The sequence below is a fragment of the Zootoca vivipara genome, chromosome 3 (assembly GCF_965207765.1).
Source record: "Zootoca vivipara chromosome 3, rZooViv2.hap1.1, whole genome shotgun sequence".
Classification (NCBI taxonomy): Eukaryota; Metazoa; Chordata; class Lepidosauria; order Squamata; family Lacertidae; genus Zootoca; species Zootoca vivipara.
In genome coordinates, this window is record NC_142586.1 from 23590023 (window position 1) to 23601381 (window position 11359).

At 45.0% G+C, this 11359-nt stretch overlaps 1 pseudogene; it reads right to left on the minus strand.

Moving 5' to 3' along the window:
• Positions 1–1160: 1160 nt before the first annotated feature.
• LOC148686185 (uncharacterized) lies at positions 1161–1967 on the minus strand (annotated as a pseudogene).
• Between the last annotated feature and the right edge of the window lie 9392 nt (positions 1968–11359).

Consider the following 11359-nt stretch of genomic DNA (forward strand, 5'->3'; position numbering starts at 1 on the left):
TTGTGTATTTCTTGTAGGAAGGTGATGTGTGGTTTCATGGTATTTATGTATGAGGTGATGCGCTTTCTTTTGATGGGATTTCCCAGCCCCCTTACATTTAGTGTAATTGCTTTTAAGCTATCCATCATGTTTGTCTATTATATGGAGCGATTCCTTGCCAACCCATTCGGGTTGTCCTGTGTCTCTCACTTCATGCTGTTTACTGAACCGTTGAGGTTGCACTGACCTAGGGGGTGGTGGGTGGGGGGCTAATGGGGTTGGAGTTAGATTTGGGTTAAAGAGTAGGGGGAGGTTGTAGAGAATTCCCTATATGTATTTATATAGGTGTTCGTTCGGGGTATTTTGGGCCATCCGGCCTTTGGCCAGTTGGCCCTGGGTCTCGGCTGACGTGGGGGGCCGTGTTCAGAGACAGGCCTTCCCCCTTGTCGTTTACGATGGGGGGTGATCAGCGAGACTGTGTAAAGCATCCTTGTGGCATGCATGTTGGGTGTAAGAGTTAGGAACAATGTTGCTAATGTTAATAGCAACATCGTTGTTATGTTGGGGTGTGGGTGCGGGTGTTGGTACGCTCTGGTGCCACCATTGTGCTGGTTATGTGTCGTCTTTTAGCCTGATTGTAAGTTGTGTTATGAATGTTACGGTTGTTATTTTTCCTTAGTGTGGATTGGGGAGGATGGTAGGGGTGTGGGTTGTGGTTGAGGGTGTTAGGACTGGTGTTGGAGTGGCAGTTTCCGTGAGGGTGTGGGGCTGGGGGGGTGGAGTAGCTGGTGTTAGCTATGTTTATGGCCTTATGGGGGTGGGGGAGGGGGGAATCACCAGTCCTTCAGTTTCGGATGTTTTCCGGTTGCTTCACTTAGTTGTGGTTGTTGTGGTAGTATGGTCGTTCCTCTGTGTCGTGTTGGTTTCGTTGACCCTGCTTCTTGTGTCATATGCTCGGCCGAATAGTTCTGTGCGTGACGGTGTTTGGTTGAACTGGCGTGCGTTGTTTTGGCGTGCGTTGTGTTGCCTTTGTATCTTCTTTTTCTTCCTGTTGTTCTGTACTTTCGTCCAGTTATTTGCTGTCGTTTCGTTGTCTTGGTCTTGGCTGTCGCTTGGTGGGTCATCTTGAAGCCATTCCGGTGGGGTGTTGAGTCCGAGGTTCTTCAGTAGTTGCTGGGCTTCAGTTTTGTTAGTAGCTGTGTACTGTGTTGTCTTGTTTGTTACAATGAGGCGGAAGGGGAAGCCCCATCGGTATCTGATCTCTGCTTCTTGGAGACTTCGGGTGCATGGGCGTAGCATTTTTCTCCGATTCAGGGTGTCCTGGGACAGGTCTTGTAAGGCCAATATATGGTTGTTTTTGTATTGGAGGTTAGTTGAGGTTTTGAGGTAATTCCATATCTCCTCTTTCTTTTTGTAACGTGCGAAGCGCACGATGATGTCCCTTGGGGGGGTGTCGGGATTCGGCATGGGTTTTAGGGCTCTGTGGGCCCTCTCCAGGTCGTTTGCCTCAAGTTGTAAATTTGGGATAGTGTCCTTCAACCAGTTAACAATTAGTTCTGTTGGACCTCTTTCCTCTGCTCTTTCGGGGAAGTTGCGGAAGCGGATATTGCAGCGTCTACTGCGATCTTCAAGGTCCGCTTGTTTGATTCTCAATTCTTCGTTTTCTGTCTCCAGTTCAACCAGTTTCTTTTTCAAGTGTGCGTTTTCCTCCTGGTGTTGCTCAATTATTTTTTCCTGTATTTGGTTTTTATTCTCTAAGGCTACCATCTTGGAGGTTAGTTCGTCGATAAGTGCCCATAGGGGGGCTACTGTTTCCTCCAGTTGTTTTGCTAATTGTTTTGTTAGTTTTTTTGTTATTCTCTCTGTTAGTTTTGCTTCCATTTCCCTCGGCTCTTGATTTGTTGTTGGGTGGTCGTCACCTTGAGGGGGTGTTATGGTCTCAGTGCTGTTCGCCATTTCCCTGGCTGGTGTCGTCTCGTTCTCCCTTGTGGCTTTGATTCAAGGTCTGCTTGGTGACCTCTTGAGGTATGGTGTGTTGTGGTTAGAGGTAGTGGTGTTGGTGGTTCCTGATTGCTGTTGGTTGCTGGATTGTTCAGGCGTTATTGGTTGGTGGCGGTTCAGAGCGTCTGGATTAGGCGGTCATTTGTGTCTTGTCTGGGTTGTGCTTAAAAGAATTAAGGCTGGCAGAGTACTGTTTTAGGGCAAAGTCAGGCGCGGTAGTATAGTGGTCAGGGGTGGGAGGGATGAGGGAGGAAGGGGTTTAGGAGCAAGAAAGAAAAACAGGGGTTGGGGGGTTGGAGAGTAGCTAGGGGGTGGAGGGGAGGAGGGGATAGGGGGTGAGAAGGAGGGAGAGGGAGGGAAAGAGGGAGTGAAAAGAAGGAAGGGGGGAGAGAGAGGGAGGAGGTGGAGTAGTCGCACTGATAATATCTTTTGTTGGTGATTTTTGGTTTGGTATGAGGTAGGGTTTGCAGGGGGGTTGTTACTGAAGGGGGTGGGGAGGTATGGGTGTGTAGATTTAGGGGTTAAGGGGAGGGAGTGGGAAACAAACTTAAAATGAGGTACAAGTTGAGGAGTTGGGGCTGGGGCGGAGAACAGTGTATTTAAAGGTATGTGGAGGGGGTAGGGGTGATAGCTGTAGATCAAGTGAGGGGAGGTTTCAGCGGCAGTGGTCCCCTTTTAAAAAGTAAGGTGGTAGGGGTAGGTATGGGGTGGCTTTAAACAATTAAGTAAAATAAAATGGTCAAACCTGCATGGGGGTGAGAAGTGGGGTGGGTGGGTGTGCTAAGGAAGAGCTGAGTAGAGGGGGAGGGTTGGGTACTTGTAACGAAGTGGGGGGTGAGGTGATATTAGTGGTGTAAAGGTGTTGCTTTGGGGAGGGGGGAAGAACCAAGGGGAATTAGAGAAGTGAAAACAGAAGGGTAAGGGTGAAAATGGGGGTAGAAGTAGCAGTAGTAGTGATAATAGAGCAGGTAGCAAAAAATTAGCGAAAAAATAGTGGGGAAAAATATTTTAAAAAGAGGAAGAATATATTTTTGTTAGTGTATGTATGTGTGTGTGTGTGTGTGTGTGTGTGTGTGTGTGTATATATATATATATATATATATATATATATATATATATATATGGATGAATATGTTTGAGAAAAAAATGTATGTGCTAAGAGGGAGGGAAAAAAATTATGAAAAATATTTTAAAAATACTGAAAGAGGTCTTTTTCAGAGGGCCTCCCTCTGGGCTCTGGCCTGCTTCTGGCTCACTGGACTGTGGTGAGGTGGGCTCAGGCTGGGCCAGGGCTCGATCGCGTGCTCGCTCAAAGGGGGATTAGAGAGATGAAAGTAGAAGGGTAAGGGTGAAGATGGAGGTAGAGGTAACAGTAGTAATGATAACAGAATAGATAACAAAACAAAAAAATAGGCAAACAGGCAAGAGCAGGCTAGCAAGAGTAAATTAAAATAAGATAAAGTAGGGAAGGGTGCAAGGTTTGTTGTTCTCCCTTTATAAAGGAAAAATGGAGGTGGAACTGGAAATGAGACAAGGGAAGGGGAAAGAGGAAAAGAAGAAAAGAGAAAAAAAAGGGGGGGAGAGAAAGAAGATGAGGTTTAAAGAGCGAGGTTGTGGGCAGTGAATGGCTGTATTAGCGGCGCTCCCCTCAAAGAGGAAGGCGTTTAAAAGAGGAGTATATATATAATTCTTCCTTCCTTAAAAAAGGGGGGGGAAGAGGGATATATATGAATGATAGTGAAAAAAATTTATTTTAAAAAGAGGAAAAATATGTTTGAAAAAAGAAAAAAAGAGAAAAAATATGAGAGAATATGTTGGGGGGAAAAAAGGAATTGGAATTATATATGTTAAAATTGAAGAGGGAAGAAAAAAAGGGGGGAAAGGAAGTTGTAAAAAATACTTTAAAAATATTTAAAAATGTTTAAAAACATTAATACTAAAAGAGGTCTTTTCCAGTGGGCCTCCCTCTGGGCCTGCTTCTGGCACACTAGTCTAAGGTGGAGTGGGCTCAGGCCGGGCCTAGGCTCGGCCGCGTGTTCGCTCGCGGCCTCGGTCGCGACCTTACCCTTGCCCCTCCGCACCCAGCTTTCGCACCTGAGTCTCCCGACCCCCCGAGTCCTTGGGGGTGGCTGCAGCGGCGGCGGAGCAGGAGCGGCGGGATCGGGCCCGTCCTTCTTTTCGGGGGGTTTCCTTCCCCCTCTTCTCCCTTGCTGGGATGGCGGCGGCAGCTGTTGTTACGAGGCCGGCCTTCTCTGGATCGCCACGAGGTGAGCGGTCTCAGCTGGGCCTCGTAGCTCCGGCAGGTTGTCGGTCCGGCGGCGTCGGCTTCGGTCCGGCGGGCCCGCGGGGGGGCTCAGCGGCTCCCCGCCTGGTCCGCTGGGAGCCTCTGACACCCGCGCGGCTACCGCGACGCGGAGGGTGATCCCGGACTTCGAGGCCTCGGACTTTTGCCGGCCGCTGGCCGGGCGCCCTCGTTCCTAGCCCGGTGAGGTCGTCGGGGGGCTTCCAGCGGCTCCCCGGTTGGTCCACCGGGCTCTCTCGGCGCCCGCGACACGGCGGCAGCGATTTCGGCGGCTCCGGTGGTCCAGGGGCTGGTCGGATGGCGCGGACACGTTGCTCGCTCTCAGGAGCTTTGCGAATCCGTGCCGCACGCCATCTTGCCTCCCGGAAGTCCCGAGTCTCAGTTCATAATACACTGGAGCACTGCAAACTGAACTGATTCGCATTTCAAACCCAGCAACTGAAAACCAGCAAAAATCAGTAGAAGCCCACTGTTTAAAATCTATGGCTAAGTTCAACATCTGCAAAGGTGTAGTGCTTTGTGTGCAAGCAAGGCTATTAGTAGTGCCTTTTATTTATTCATTCATTCATCTTATTCCTCCTTTTAAATGCTTCATGTCTAAGCCATTGACCCACCCACTTCAAACAGTATTCTGTCCCCAAACTACTCATCAGAATGAATATTATATTTGGCCTAATAAAACAATTTTGTGTCCAAAAAGGGCTGCTATCTAGAATGAGCACTGAGTGAACAGAGTCTAGGCCCTTGGAAACCATTCAAATGAAACCTAGAAGTGCACACAGTGTTGCAAAGCAAAAATAAAAAGCAAAACAAAAAATCCACACATAGAACACACACAGGCATTTCTAATTACTTGTCTCCATTTTGAAACCCAGGCCCTAACCCTTCATTTCCAGAAGGTCTTTGCATCCTTCTTGTAATCAGATCAGCAGTTACTATGTGTGTGATATTTTAACATGGTTGACAGCTCAGTGCTGCATGCTGTTCCAAAAGGATGGCGTCTCCAGTAAGGCTTGTTTTAAACACTGCAGCAGCAGATTGGTTTCCAAATGTGTGCATATTTAAGAGGAGAGCATCTTTGCACACTATCTGAAGGAATGACATTGCATCAGTAGAGTTGCTCTTTGATCTTTGTGCATTCATGGAGCATCTGAAATGAGTCTATCCACATATACACAGATGTTCACTTCAGTTATTAAAATAAACACATGCTATCAGGGGCAGAACCTGCCTCCATGATGCCAGGCTCTATACCCTGTTGTTATTTCTACCCAGTTAGTATGTCCGTAAGAGGATGGAGATAAATCCAGCCTTGGATCTCTGATGTACTTCATGTACACATTTCCAGGCGCATGTTTACATTACATTACATTTTAAAGTTTTCACAATAAACAGGAGCACCATCCAGCCAAACAAAACCAAAAAACCGGAAAATGTGATTAATGATAATTCAAAGAGCTAGTGACAATAAAAGAACACACCCAACACATACAGGGTGAGGTAATATAAAAGTGCATTTCCTCAGTTACACCTGCTTTTACAGGAGCAAAAATTAGCAATGTGTGCATGCATGTTTAAAAATTCATAACAAAAATTGACTTGGCAGGCCTAATTTTCAGAAGGTTCTGTTTATTTTTTTAACTATCCTGAGTAGTGCTTTTGAGAATATTCCATCATGAAGGCAGGAGGAAAAACATGGGTCTAAGAAAAACTCAGCCAGCTTGGACATCTTCATGCATACAGAAACAAACAAACAAAAGTGTAAGCAATTGGTTGTGAGTACTTGATGTCAGGGGTCCCTTTACCCTTTTTATTTGATCAGAAGCTTTGTGTGTTTTAGTGGTGAGTTCTATCAATGTCAGATGACTTGAGGGATCTCCAATGGTGCAATTCTCTACCTTATGTCTCTGTTTTATCCGGAGCAGATTTTTATTTTACTATTTTTTTTAAAAAAAAAATGAGCTCCTCATTCTTTCCCCCACACTACCTATAACAGGGTTGCCAAGAGCTGTAAAGGATAGTAGACCAGAGACTACATCTGGCAATTGGGTGGAGTCCAAGTCAGTGGTTGGTTGGGTTCCCCCCCTCCCCATTTCATTTGCATCCACACATAGCCTGCTCAGGGACACAGACTTTGGCCACCACAAACAGAGCTGTTAAGAAGGTTTCACACCCTTCCCACCATGTCAAATCTTAACTGAAGCTGGAGTTGGGAAGGAAGACGTCTTTGCTCAACATAACAGGACAATGGATTTGAACATTTTCTGCTTCCTAAAGAAAATGGTATTGACACCTGCTTACTCTCGAAGGAATGCCTTCTGCCACCTGAGGTCTATCCTTTTCAGTTGATCTTCCTGCTCCCCAACTGACTTCCTCCTCCCTATTGCCCATCTCATTAGCACTGGGAACAGCTTTGGAGAGTTCTTATCAAAGCATTCAGCCATTCCCGGTGCTGATCAGGTGGGGAGTGAGAGCAGGGAATCAGCTAGGGACGGCACTTGCCAGCTACACAGAGGTCAGCCGAGATTTGCAAGCCATGAGTTGTTTGCATGTGTCTTATAATTTAATAACCTGGTTATCAATTGAATGAGCTTGGTAGTAGTTAATTCTGGATAGAATGCCTTGCATTTCCCTTTATCATGTTTTAGTGGGGCCTTAGGGCTGCCAAAGGAAGGTTTGTGCTGAATAGGGCAGAATCAGGTGGAAATATATCTGGTTCACTCAAGTAGGGCAAGCAATGGTGAGGTCAGGAAAAATAGACACGTCATGGTGGGTCAAGTTATGGTAAGCAACATCTGGTTAAGTAGCTCAGGTCAAAGTCAGCCTGGTTGAGATAAGCCAAGGTTTGTTTAGTCAGGTCAAGGCAAGACAAGTCGCAGCAGATTCTGATGAGTATTGATCAGGACCATGGACAGCTCCATGTGTGGCCAACTACTTCACTTGCAGTAAAATGTCTCTGCAAAGGTTTGGGGTCATAGAATCAGAGTTGGAAGGGACACTGAGGATCATCTAGTCCAGGCATCCCCAAACTTTGGCCCTCCAGATGTTTTGGACTATAATTCCCATTTTCCCCAACCACTGGTCCTGTTAGCTAGGGATCATGGTAGTTGTAGGCCAAAACATCTGGAGGGCTGCAGTTTGGGGATGCCTGATCTAGTCCAACCCCCTGCAATGCAGCTGTCCCTTATGAGGCTCAAACCTGCGATCTTGGCATTATCACTACCCTCTAACCAACTGAACACTTTTGGGGAGCAGAGAGATCAACTGAAAAGGATCGACCTCAGCTGGCAGAAGGCATTCCTTGTGGAGTAAGCAGGTGTCAATACCATTTTCTTTAGGAAGCAGCAAATTTTAAAGGGTTCAACTGTTGCAAGCACCAGGGAGCATTCATAAAGTAGTATTGCCACACAGTACGTTATATGGCCTTTTTTATATTGGAGTGGAGCTAGAGACAATCATTGCACAACTCCCCCCCCCCAAAAAAAAAAACCAGGCTTGTGAAATAGTAAGAACAAGTCAGAAGATTGAAAGGGTGTGAACAGGGTGGTGGTGGTGGGGACTTGTTTCTCCTCCAGTTTTACACGTGCTGTGGCAGAGCTGGTGATACTGACTCCCACTCCTCTCCCCAGTCATTCCTCCGGTGAAACACAAAATCTGTTTTCCTTCTGGTAGCTTGTGATCCCCCCCCCCCGTTTAACATTACCATTATTAGAAAAACGTAAGTGGAGCTAATTTCTCCCAACCCACATGTCGAGGCTGGGAGTACTTCTGCCTAGTATTACAATTTAATCTGGTTAAAGGAAGCCGCTTGCGAACAGAGTTTAGCACTCCTTTAAAAGCAACAGCTCTGCTTGCTACCAGTTGACAAATAATGTTCCCTCTCAGACACTTCCATATGGAACAGTTAATTCTAGTGCTTACAGCTATTTCTGCATAGGTTTTTGGAAATGTTTTTCAGTCTCCACTTCACGTGCTTTAAGGCTTTTGGGAATAGGGTGTCCTGCTTCAGTCCTCTGTTCAAAGTGCTGTCAGATCCTGACACACTGCTGGTCACCCCACTGAGAATTAAGCCCTCAGCTGCTACTCCTACAGCTACTCAGCCTGAGGACATAGTTTTCCCATCTTCTCCTGATTCTGAGATGACTTTTCTTCTGCTCCACGGCCACACAGGAACATGTGACTGCAGAACCAGCTAATGGTCCTTTAAAGACTGCAGGCAACTTTTCAGGTGGGAATGGTTGGGGGAGAGTCACTGCAAGGTCAAGTCCTGCCAACCTTTATAAGGCCACATAACATACTGTGTGGCAATACAGTACTAATTTATGAACGCTCGCAACAGTTGAACCTTTTAAAATAACAAATGTCCCTTCCTGGCTGAGGAAGAAAAATGTAACAGGCCCAGCACTGCCCACTCACCCAAAAATATATACACAAGGATGTACAACAAAGTAAGCCATCACCATCCACAACACGACGAGAATTAACTTCATTTTCCCCTAGAGATTTTGGTGGTTTATGAATTTGCAGAGCTTAGAGCTAATCTTAGATAAATCCAAACTGCCCCATTTTATGAAGGCAATGTTTCTGATATAAATAAGCAAGAGCGCCAGAACCAAATGCATTTTTATACGTGGTGCTGGAGCACTCCAACTTATCTTGATGCATTATCTATTTCACCAAAGAACACTTTTCTTCTTTCTATATGAAGGTATATTATTAGTGGTTTAGTACCAGTGCTTATCTAAATCCGGCTGACTTTTCCTACCCACTTTTCCTCTCACACAAATAGAGGTGATGGGATGAGGAGGGGCTCCACTGGACTCAAATTTATATCCTAATGTAATCTGCTAATATGCCTCTCCCAGCCCCTTTCAAAACTATGTCTTACTAGTGTGGATGCCTCAGGCACTGAAATTCTCCCCGTGGCTGTGGCCAACACAGATTGGCTGGGTGAGAGGTTAATTACTCAGGAAGCCATCAACCCAGCCAAGGTTTCAAAGGCCTGTGGCCATCTGCTCAGAGCCCAGCAAAACCTAACCCCAAATATATCACCAGCTCTCTGGAAACCCTCATTCCTCACCCATCCCATTCCCTCATTCCTCACCCATTCCCACCACCCTTCTGGGTAATACCCCTCCCCACCCTCTCACTATATATAAGGGTCTGGTGACTTCTGTTTCAGTGTATCTGAAGAAGTGTGCATGCACACGAAAGCTCATACCAACGACAAAATTAGTTGGTCTCCAAGGTGCTACTGGAAGGAATTTTTTTATTTTGTTTCGACTACGTCAGACCAACACGGCTACCTACCTGTAACTCAGTCAAAGGAAGAAGTGTGCATGCACACGAAAGCTCATACCAAAATATAAACTTAGTTGGTCTTTAAGGTGCTACTGAAGGAATTTTTTTATTTTGCTTCGACTCAGACCAACATGGCTACCTACCTGTAATCAGTCAAAGGAGTGAAGGCAAAGGATTTTCAGGAGCCAGCTCAGCTCCTAGTGACACTGGATCCTGCCTTTGATTCACTGGGAACTATTCAAGCATCCACAGATAAAATGCCACCTACATCACAACTCACTTTTTATTGCTTTTAAAACTTATCAAGAGAAAGAAACCAGGAAACAATTCCCTTACAAATACAATTATCATGCCTACTCAGAAGAGAATTAAGTTATATGAGTTCTGTAGGGCATATAGTTAAGGAACACTCTCTCGAAGGCCGGATGAACTTAATAAGAACACCACTGAAAAGGTTCCCAGGAAACCACAAGCAAGTCCATAAAGCACCATATACATGGATGCTATTGTAACTAACAATAACAAATGGTTTTAAAAAACTCAGTTTCTAAACAACCGATTTGAGAGTAACCTTTGCATCTTTAGACATTATTCTCTCCCTCGATATGCCAGCACACACACACACACACACACACACACACATTCTTACCAATGTTGTACTTTTAAGCAGAGAAGAGATCTAATTTGAGCTAGAAACTACTCCTGTTCTGAAATAGTCCTGTTCTGCATTGATTCTTGTCTTAATTAATGAAGTACTAAAAAAAACCACCCATTGTTCTTTATGAAATATGTTCATGTATCATCCTATATGAGAATGCATGGATTAGTTCACTGGAACAACAGTTTCAGATAAGGTTGGTAATACTTGTGTAAACCAGAATGCTATTACATCTGGGTGTTGAACTAGCAAGAACTCTGTTGGAATGTTTTATTCATTCTTTTGTGTCACCCATGTTATGCCTGGTATATTGCCTGTGAAAATAAACTCCACCCTGGGCTTGCTAACCTGTGAACTCAGCCCTGATTTCAGCTGCTTCGGAGATGGGGGTAGCCAAACACTAAGATTTGTACGACTATAGAAATCAGAGCAAAATGTGGTAATTACTAGTCATGGCAATAAGGCAGGTGCATGAATAAATGCAAATTTCGAGTACCATCCAGATAAGATTAAGCACACTTAAGTACCTTTGATTGCGATGGGACTTCACTTGGGTGGCAGCCTTTAGTGTTCTGTTGATTATTTCCATAGCAATGATGAAGAAAACAGAGAAAAGTCACCGTAAAGGACTGTACTCTGTAAGAAACAAAACTGACCTCTGGGAATTTAAAAGGGGGGAGATGCAAAGCTGACCACGCTAAAATGAGGGCTTTAAGCTCATGAAACAATGGTGTAACTGCACTGCAACTGCTGGAGACATTGCAAGAAAACAAACCACGCAGGCAGTAATATATAAAACACTGTATACATAGCATATATAGATAATAGTTGTAGTAGTGAAAACAACATCCTGCCCTTATATATTTCCTTAAAACAACTTCCAGAAATGAATTCACAACTTGTCTTGTAGCAAGTTCAGCAAATGGCAAAACTCACTCCAGATTCTGCAGAGTGAAAAATCAGCCTCTTGCTCAACATTTGGCCTCATTTACTGAATTTACACAGCCTGAAGTGTTGGATCAATACAAAACCAGGGGTGTGATGTGTCAAAACTGAATTCTGACATCATTTGTGTGTGTACTTGCACGAGTGCATATGGATGTGCATCAGTTTGTCTC